Source organism: Microtus oregoni, unplaced genomic scaffold (assembly GCF_018167655.1).
Source record: "Microtus oregoni isolate MIOR12 unplaced genomic scaffold, Mior012 000004F_ref0000308, whole genome shotgun sequence".
NCBI lineage: Eukaryota > Metazoa > Chordata > Mammalia > Rodentia > Cricetidae > Microtus > Microtus oregoni.
In genome coordinates, this window is record NW_024543063.1 from 29,844,549 (window position 1) to 29,855,357 (window position 10,809).

Genomic DNA, 10,809 nt, shown 5'->3' on the forward strand with positions numbered 1-10,809 from the left:
CGAGACCAGCCTGGTCTACAGAGCTAGTTCCAGGATAGGCTCCAAAGCCACAGAGAAACCCTGTCTCAAAAAACCAAAAAAAAAAAAAAAAAAGGCCACCATCAATGACCTTCTCCTGCCAGCCAGGCCCCACCTTCTAAGGGCTCCCCAGCCTTTAAAACAGCACCACAAAGCTAGGCACCCATAGTTCTGAACGTGAATTTAGGGGGCATTTCATATTCAAACTAATACCCAACCAAAGAAAGAGCCCACATGTCCTAGCAATGAATGGATTAATAAACCAAAGTAAACGGATTTAATGGAAGATTACTGATCTATAAAAAGGAAGAAGGTACGAACTCACACTATAACTTGGGTGAATGTCACATACATTAATAAAGAAGACAGCCCACAGGCCGCATGTGGCTTCATTAATATGCAATGTCTCAGATGGGTGACAGGAAGCAGGTTGGGAATTCTGGGAAAGGGGATGTGGGTGGGAGTGGATAATAGAAACGGCTGCTTACTTGGTAAACTTTCTTTTTGGCAATGAAAAAATAATGTTCTAAACTGGATGGTAAGGATGGGTATAGAACTCTGGAAATCCACACAAGACTCCCGCAGTGCTCACTGTACAGAGAGGTGAGCCATGTGGGGTGAATTACTTCCTGACAAAGCTCTGTCTCAAAAGTTGCTGACAAGCTATAAAGTAAAATACGAGCCAAGCCTGGTGGCTCAGGCCTGTGATTCCAGCTACTTAGGAGACCAAGGGAGGCAGATAAAAAGTTCAGGGCCAACCTGGGCTACAGAGAGAGTTCAAGGTCAGCTTGGGTATATAGAGGACCAGAGATACATCTCAGTGTTACATAAAACCTGGCACCCAGGAGGACCTGGATTTAGTACCATCAAGATAATAAGAAGAAAATCGCATATAAAAGGCTATTTTCCCGTTAATATTGTTGATGTTGAGCAGAGTATGTACCCAGCATCAGTCTTATCTCATCACACTTGGGTGACAATCGGTTTTCAGTTGCATCCTTACTGCTCAGAAATACAAACCTCACAGTAAACCAGAGACTCCTGGGAAGGTGATTCAGATGTGGGAGCTGCTCAGACACACAACCTGAGGTCCACGGGTCACTGGGTGCTGGGGGACAATGGTCTTTTATCCCATCACTTGTATTATTTTTTAATAAACGCTGATTGGCCAGTAGCCAGGCAGGAAGTAGAGGCGGGGCAACGAGAAATCTGGGAAGAAGGAAGTTGCAGACTGTAGTCATCACACAGACAGACAGAAAGCCAGATACAGAGCCAGTAAGATGTGACTGCCTTGGCAAAAAAGGTACCAAGCCGCGAGAATAAAACAGACAAGTATTATGGGCTAATATAAGTTATAAGAGTTAATAAGAAGTCTGAGCGAATAGGCTAGTTTATAATTAATGTAGACCTCTGTGTGATTTCTTTGGGACCTAACGACTGTGGGAACTGGCCAGGACAGAAACTTAAGACAGCAACTGGGGAATGCAATCTCCATGCAAGTACTCTTGGCTTGAGCCAAATTTGAGGGCTTTAGGACCTAAGCAAGTTCTCTGCTAAGCATATGTTTCCCTCCTGAGAAATCAGAGGCTCAGCTTTCCCTCATGACCATGTGACCTAAGGAACCATTAGAGCCACACAACGGGGAAAGTCCTCTCCCCTCTTAGGCTTCAGGAGTGGCCCACTAGCCAAGGCTCCTGGAACTGGGCACCATTTGACAATTAAAATGTGATTATGAGCCAGAACTGGAGTTGGGGGGGGGGGGGCGGACCTCGAGCGAGACCGCTCTTCGGTACCCAACTCCTAGTAACTGCACCTTGTTTCCAAGCCTCAGTAGAGAGCTCACAGTGACAGCGTCACATCTTCAAGAAGCCTTAGGCGCCATTCCTGCTCGTGAATCCAGTGATGTGTCCTGACATGGGAAAGGCGGAGAGGAAAGTATTAAAAAGATCCATCATCGGGAGAGCCAGGCCTCTGTGATGCTCACCAGTAGCCAGGCCTGGAAGGCCCTTTTCTCTGGAACACAGGTGTCTTGAGCCAGCAGGGAGATTTCCCTACCGGACTCCTCAGCTTCAGGTTGCAGAGATTACTTGAGCCTTCGCTAAAGTTGGGAACGATTCCCAAGCCCAAAATAAAGGTCATTACCGTCAACCCTAAGCAAGTCCAACCTTTTGGCATTACAGCTTGACAACCACCATCTACAGTCACAAAAAAAAAAAACCCTCATAAAGTCTTAAGTTTAGTTTTATTCATAATATTTCACCACATGCTCCCAGCATGCCAAGTGTCAGATCTGCCTTAATCTCTTAAGAAATTTTGCTTCTTCACCTACATGTTCTTCCCGAAAGGGAAGCCACTCAGCTTGTTCCCTCTCAGTCCCTGCTCCCGTATCTCTGTGTAAGCAGAGCCCTCTGCCTAGTGGTCTGCGTTAGTGATAGACCTTCAGGTTGGTGTTCTCTAGAAGCAAATGAGTCATCTTCATTCAAAAACAGTGTTGGTGTCTAGGGACATAGCTCAGTTTAGTGAAGCGGTTGCCATGCAACCACGAGGACCTGAGTTCAATCCCCAGTACATACAAGATCTGGGAACAGTCACAGGAATCTGTGATTCCAGTGGCGGGAAGGCAGAGACAGGTGGATCTCCATGGCTTTCTAGTCAAACAGCCTCACAACTGGAGAGCCCCAGGTCCTCGTAAAGGACCCTCATCCCAGAAAACAAGATGGACTGCACTGTGATGTTTTTGTTCTTTCACTCTTTGGCTTTCTGGACTTTTTTGGGGGCCCACCACCCAGCTCCCAAATACATCATACACAGAGGTTTTTTCTTAGTTATGAGTGCACAGCCTTATCTTGGCTTCTTTCTGGCCAGCTTTTCTTAAATTATCCCGTCTATCTTTGGCCTCTGGGCTTTTATCTTTCTCTATTCCTGTATTCCTTCTTACACCGTGTCTGGCTCTGTGGCTGTGTGGCTGGCCCCTGGAGTCCTCCTCCTTCCTTTCTCATTGCCAAATCCTTTTCTCCCAAATTTCTCATATTTACCCTCTTTGCTTGCCAGCCCCTCTTAATCCTCTCTCCTGCCTCGCTATTGGCCAATCAGCTCTTTATTAGCCCATCAGGTGTTGTAGACAGGCACAGTAACACAGCCTCACAGAGTTAAACAAATGCAACATAAACAAAAGTACACACCTTAAAATAACATTCCCAATGATGGACATTTCCTAAAGAGGAACACTTCCGACCTTCACAGGCATAGATGGACACACACACACAGTTTGGAAGAGATTGCTGGTCAGTTGCAGGCAGGGAAGGTGGTTGGATGAGACACCATCTTGAGGTGCATGAAGGTCAGGAAGTGTTTTAGTATTGCCTTCCTGTGGGTGTGTGGCTGGATATGAGCCAGCTGTCTTCAGGATGAAAGGCACAGGGCCCCAGAACTGGTTCACAAACCACCCTACCCTCCCTTAGGTCCTTCCTACAGCCCCCAGCCCAGCCTCTACATCCTTCTCAAGCAGGCCTGGTCCCATAGTCCCCTCAGACAGAGGCTGTGAGAAGCCACAGTGTCTGTGTTTGAGGGTGCTGTAATGTTGCCTCCAGAGGTCACACACATCGCTGTCATGAAGACAAGACAGAACTCTGTCAAGGGGAATCATATTCTTCCCTTGTGTGCCTCTATCCCATTCACACCTGTCACACCCTTGTGTGCCTCTATCCCATTCACACCTGTCACACCCTTGTGTGCCTCTATCCCATTCACACCTGTCACACCCTTGTGTGCCTCTATCCCATTCACACCTGTCACACCCTTGTGTGCCTCTATCCCATTCACACCTGTCACACCCTTGTGTGCCTCTATCCCATTCACACCTGTCACACCCTTGTGTGCCTCTATCCCATTCACACCTGTCACACCCTTGTGTGCCTCCGTCCCATTCACACCTGTCACACCCTTGTGTGCCTCCATCCCATTCACACCTGTCACACCCTTGTGTGCCTCTATCCCATTCACACCTGTCACACCCTTGTGTGCCTCTATCCCATTCACACCTGTCACACCCTTGTGTGCCTCTGTCCCATTCACACCTGTCACACCCTTGTGTGCCTCTATCCCATTCACACCCATCACACTTTTGGGCCCCTCCCCATTCACACCATCACATCCTTTGTGTCTCTATCCCATTCACACCCATCACACTCCTTTATGCCCCATCCCCTTTCACACGCATGTTGAATCTATGTTAAAAATGCCTTTTAATAAGCACCACGTCCCCTGCCTCTCGAGTCCATGAGTCTCACTATGAGACTCCCAAAGACACAAATCTTCACTCCAGAACTGCTAACGGAATCTCCCCGCAAAGCATCTTCTTGCAGAGTATTCTTTATGGTGACAATGAGAGAAGCGACCTACTTTCCTGAGGGTAGCTATGGATTAGATATGCAATGTACCCCCCAAAAGGCTCATGGGTACAGGGTTCTGAGGTGACACTATTTGGCTCTTATGATACTATAATCATAAGGGTTCTGACAAAGTCAATTAATTCTTTGATAGGTTTGGAACTGAGGAGATAGCTCAGGCAATAAAATGCTTGCCACACAAGCATGAGGAGAAAGACCAGAGTTCCATCCCAAACACTTATGAAAGTTGGGTGTGGTGCACACGGGTAGTCCCAGCACTGGGGAAGTGGAGACAAGTGGGTTCCTGGGGTTTGCTGGACAGTGATGATACTGACCCAAAAAACGTGATAGATGGTAACCAAGGAATGACGCCCAAAGTTGACCTCTGAACTCCACACTTATGAGTGCACACATGTATGCACACCAGCACATGTATGTAAACATGCACCTTCAGAAATTCATTATAATCTGATTCTATTATTTGGAGCTCCATGAGGCTGAGGCAGAGTTTGAAGTTCAATCAGAGGAGACCAGAATACAGCCACTAGAAGGTTCACACCAAGTAAAGCACCTGAAAAGACCAAGGCCAGTTCACAAGGCTAATGTGAAAAGTAATGGCCAGGGACAGAACAGAAACAAGCTCCTGGGAGCAGGAAAAAGTAAATGAAGCAGACAGTGAGGTTATAAAGTGAAAACCAACAGGGTGGCATTGTCGCAAGAGGCCGAGAGGGATGGAAGCTTGCTGCCGTAGACACGCACGAGACACACTCCTTCTGGCCCAGGAGGGTCATACTCATCTGACCCAGATAAATCCATCTATCCAATACTGTGAAACCCAGCAGCTTCTGTTCCGAATGCCTGCTCTAACTGCACAGGATAGGAAATAAAGGAGTTGCATAGACTTCGGGTCTGTGATATTTTTAGTTATGGCAAAGTTTATAAATTAAAAAAAAAAAAAAGCTGGAAGCCGGGCGGTGGTGGCACACGCCTTTAATCCCAGCACTTGGGAGGCAGAGGCAGGTGGATCTTTGTGAGTTCGAGACCAGCCTGGTCTACAAGAGCTAGTTCCAGGACAGGCTCCAAAACCACAGAGAAACCCTGTCTCGAAAAACCAAGAAAAAAAAAGAAAAAAAAAAAAGCTGGGATACACAAGAGAAACAGATCGGAAGCAAACGTGAGCCCCAACAGGCAGATGGGCCATCTGAGGAAGGTACTGCATGGATCAGAGGCCAGGGGAGAAGGGACCTCTGTGCCAGGAGTTTGGACTTGAAGTTCATGGTGGCATGAAGTTCAGGAGAGATGACGGCGTTGCAGTATTGAAAACATTCACCCTGGACCAGTGTTTCTGAAAAGGTGACCCCCAAACTGAGTTTGCCTTGCAGTTTGGTCTGTGAGCACGTGAGAGACCATTCCTAGGCATCAAAACCCAATTTCCTGTGCTCACACATCCTGATTTAAACACCAGTAGACAAGACCTCATGCTCTGATGAGACCTCTGGGCTAATCCTTCGTTATAAAAGTAATTTACTCTCAAGAGGGTGGAGCGACATAAGCTCTGGGATAGGAATTTAAGTTGGGAGCTTCTTGTGTCCTTGCTCAGAAACTGCTCATCTCTACCTCCAGGGTGACTGCTCCATTTTAATGACACGCATTTACCCAACTTCCCCTCTCACTGTCCACAGAACTCTGCCCCACATAGGGATATAGGAAATATTTAAATGATATTCTGTGAGGCCCTGGATTCTAAAGTCCTAAAATAGCAGGAGTGACCCGCCAACCTGCTGGTAGTTCAAGCTTGTCTACCCTGTGGGGCACACTCAGGGACACTGGGTATGACATCTGCTCAGAGCCACTGAGGACGTGTGAGTCTCTGGAGAGATGCCCGTGTGGACCAGGAGAAGAAAGGCTGCTTTGCTCTCTTTCTCCCCAAGAGAAATAAGAATGGCAAGTGTCATGATCAGGGTTCTCATGTTTTTACTGAGCCAGCCAATCACAAGAGGGCTTGCAGGCAGGTGAAGTGGTGCAAGCCTGTCACCCCAGCACTTGGGAGGCAAAGCCAGGGGAATCAGGAGCTATGTAGCCAATGTAAGGGCTACATAAGACCCTGTCTCAGAACAGCAAGCTCTCTGTCCTTCACGGCTCTTCTTAAAGGCAGGGTTTTCTAAAGGCCCCACTTTGGCCTCCTTCCTGTGCGTTCCTTCCATCCAGTCAGGCTTGCCCCTAGCTCACATGAGCTGCTTCACCCATGCCCATGCCTGTACCACTAGGCTCCCTCAGACTCCCTTCCTCTTCCTTGCCTCTCTGCAGCATCTGTCTCTCTACCTCCTCCCCTTTCCCGCAGCCAAGCCATTGTCTCCCCATGCTACCTCAGCGGTCTCTCCTTCCCCTTCCAGGACTACTCTCTCTGACTACAGATTCAACGCCCCTAATGCAAATATTTTAAATCCAATTTGCTACAGAACCCAAAACATTTTGATACGGATACAAAAATACATGTGTAAAATTCCACACCTGACCTTAGGTGAGGCACAGCCAATGACTAGTCAAATAAAATGTTGTGTTAAATTCCCCCACAGGCTATGGGATGAAATGTGTGTAAAACACAGATGAGTCTCATGTTGAGACTTGAGGTCCATTCCCAAGATATTTCTTTACAGACACAAAAGCATTCTGAAATAATAATTTAAAAAGAGAAATCTGAAACACATCTGGTCCCCAAGCACTGGGCATAGAGGACAGTTAGCCACGTGACTGACCTGCTATGTGACTGCCGCCACAGAGATGCTGGCTGCAAGGTTACCCTCTTACCACTTCACCCTTACCCCACGTCAGCCTTTGAGTGGGTGACTAGGTCCTGCTTATGTCTACAGGGAAGCCCTAATTAACATTAACCCCTCCTATATCCCCTGTGACTTCCAGCCTCAAAGTGTGTTCTCAGCTGGCTTCTTTGGGACCTCAAACTTACCTCAGCCTGGACTGCCACAGAGCACCCTGGAACCGCATTATAGAAGGAGGTTCAAGATAGCCCCTGTGGTGGTGCAAGAAGTTAAGGTGCACCTAGTTGTCAGCCACACCAGCCCAGAAGAGCGTGCAGACCTTGTCCACACTGTTGTCTAGCTTGGGAAGACCCATCAGGAGTGTTAAGTACTAGATAGGACTACCCAGAGACTGGGGTGGGTCTGTGTCCAGGCAGAGGCCTCCCCATGGACTGAGGCAAAGATGATTGGTGGACACTGGAAAGGAGCAGGCTTCCGGAGAGCCCGCTGGTTCTGCCTCACTGGGTCAGATCCGGGAAAGTTCGGTCGCAGAGAAGTAGCTCTGTGAAGTCTTTCACAAGGGCATGATCCCCTTGTCAAACCCCCATTACCTTCTGGATTTTAGAGCAGTCGCAGGCATCTGGGCCACAGCACTGCACATCCCTTCGTGCCTGCAGCAGAACGAGGGCTACTGTCGAATTAACATCACAGTTGGTAAGGCACCTGGCTGAAGATGTTGCTAGGCCCCCTTTATAACCAGGCGCTCCAGGAAATGAAGCTGCCTGAGATAAAGTGTGCGGTGCCATGGAGGGACATGGGGGTGGGGTCTTAAAGAGGAGCAGGCTGATGAGGAGCTAGCTGCCCTCCCCATGCCGTCTCTTGGGAATGCAGATAGGATGTCTGGAAGCCCAGCAGCCAATCTGGGTCACGAAGGAGCCTTGGGTATGGAAGGCCCACACAGAATGGGGCTGGTGGTGGGAGGTCCCTGGACACCAGATGGGACCTGCTGCCCTAGCCCAGTTCTAAAGAGCATACCTTAACATTTCTGTTTGAGTAAATTCGGTGTTCATCTGAATCGTCTCTTAACTGCAGCACGTCTAATCCTGCACCACCTCGTGCAATAATCATCTTTGGTGTATGAGTTGACCGCTTCTTTCTGGCTGGCAAGCATCTGTAGGGAGATGGCAGCCTGCACTGCATCCCTCTATAGTCCCTGGTGTCCATTGTCAGCTGACCTGCCCACGCCAATCCTATTCCAGCCTGCGATGGGGGCGACCCTACGCAACTTTGGGATTTGTTTTGGGTTTGGTATTCCCAGGAGGGATGAGCGGGTTTTGTCAGCCCCGCAGTATAGGTGACTAAAGACAAGAATAAGCTGGGATGTGTAAGCCAGATCACAGTGGGAAGGCACTGACACTGGAGCCTATCAAGAGAGGCCGAAAGAGCCCATCCAGCAGAGGAGGAAGGGAGCCTGCAGAGAACCCAGTGCAGCAGCGTTACCATGGCAACACTGGGCTTGGGTGTTGAGGTGCTGGTGGAGCTCCTATGAGAAGGGAGCAGTGAGGCAGGAGGTCTAAGCCGGCTGGTCCCCCATCTCTCCTCCCACGCCTGCCCACGCATCAGCCTTTCTCTAAGACAGGCTTTCTTGAAGCCTTGTGTTTAACCCTGACAACTCATGAGCTTGGTGTTCTGAATCAGTTCGATGTACAATTTCATACAGAAAGAAATCATTTGAAATCTACAAGTCAAACAGCCTTCCTTGTTCTGTGACCTTACATGTGCCCTTCCACATCAGGTACGCCTGATTACAAAGTTTGCCTTCTTCACATAAGCAGCAGCAGCAATTAGGAGAAAAGCCTGGGTTTGCAGCAGTTGCTGGTCCTGTGGAAGCCGTACCAGAGCCTTCCTTCATTGAAGACAAGGACATAACTGTGGCATCGTCCCGGAACCTGGGACCCCACTCATGCTGTCTTTACTTTGGCCCATCTCTGTTAATCCAAGGCTTCTTTCATATCTTAATTTTTGTTTTATATTTTATGCATGGGTCTGGGAAGATGGCTTGATTAGGGAAGTACTTACTATGCAAGTGTAAGGACCTGAGTTCAAATCCTTAGAATCCACATAAAGCCAGACATGGTAGCACCTATCTGTAATCCCAGGCAGGGGTGGGAGGATGCTTGGAAGATCACCGGCAAACCAGCTTGGCATATGATTTCACACTTGTATGCTTTTTTTTTAACTGTTGTGATTTTATCAACCCCCCCCCCATGACTCTCTCTTGTCCCCCTCTCATTCCTGGTGACCCCCTTTTCCCCAACCAGTCCCCCTTCTGCTCTGATGTCTTTTTGTGCAGGTCTTGTACAAGGAGCCATGGAGCTGGGTGGTCATGATTACAATGGCCCTGTCATAGTCAGAAGATGTTCCTAGCACTCCTGCCCAGCCCTCAGCTCGGACAGCCTCTCCCTCTCCACACAGTTCCATGGGCCTTGCAGGGGGTGATACCCATGCCTTATTTAAGGCTGAAGACTTCACTAGAAACTTTCTCTAGGCACTAACTCACCATCTCACACTCATGGGTGACATGAGAAACTCCATGGCTTGAGACCTGCTGTGACAGTTCCAGGTCCTACCCTATCTTTACCCTATGTCAGCAAACCAGCAGCCATTGCTTCTTCCTGTATCCCTAGCCCTGCCAGGGCCCTTCCTTTCCATCTGCGCATGGAATGAAGGAGTCAGGTAATCACGAGCCAAAGTGACAGTGACCTTCCCTACATGTGTGCCCATTGCCCACCATAGTCCAGCCAAATTCCCTGGACATCTGATCTCTTTTATTTATGTGAAAATGCACCTTGTTCTGAGGTACGGGTTTTTTATTTTATTGCTGTGTTTTCTTTTATGAGATGCAATCTTACTATGTAGCTCAGGCTGGCCTTCTGTGTCAGCCTTCCAAGCACTGGGATTATAGGCCCGGCCATCAAGCCCTGATTGACCACCGGTTGTGTTTGCTTTGCTCACACCCAGAGTACTGGGATTGCGGGCATGCACCATCACTCTCTGTTTATGTCATGCTGCTAAGCACTAAGCCCACGGCTGCATGAATGTCAGGCAGGTTCTCTATCAACTAAGCCACATCCTTGACCCCTTTTGTGCTAATGACGAGACGTCATTGAACCAGAGAACTAACCATATATAACAATCCCTCCAAATTGCTGCTTCATAAAACATTCTGAAGATGCAGGATTGCAGCGCACAACGCCCATCTGTGCTCTATGCACTACCATAAAGTTTGTGAGCTTCGGGCAAGGGGCTGGAGGTTGAAACATACAAAGACACACAGACAGAGACAGGGAGACAGAGACACGGACCTCTAGTCACTGGTAAGAAACCCTTTATGCAATAGCACCACGGAGGCTTATATACCCAACAGTCAGGTGGGGCAACAGGTGAAAACCTTATCCTCTGATCCTCAAGGCAAGGCAACACATGCTCGTGAAGCAGAGCTGGTAAACAACTTTGACACAGCTTTCAGTAACTCAAATCAGAAGGAAAGTAAAGATCTCTAGCAGGGAAGAGCAGCTCAAGGCCAGGACTCCAAATGGTCCCAACACAGAATGGTGGGATGGGAAGACTGGATTCACAGAGAAGCT

General features: G+C 48.5%; 1 pseudogene; it reads right to left on the reverse strand.

Annotated features, from left to right (window-relative positions):
- Positions 1 to 8,290, reverse strand: part of LOC121447319 — a 41,994-nt pseudogene extending 33,704 nt beyond the window's left edge.
- Positions 8,291 to 10,809: the final 2,519 nt, after the last annotated feature.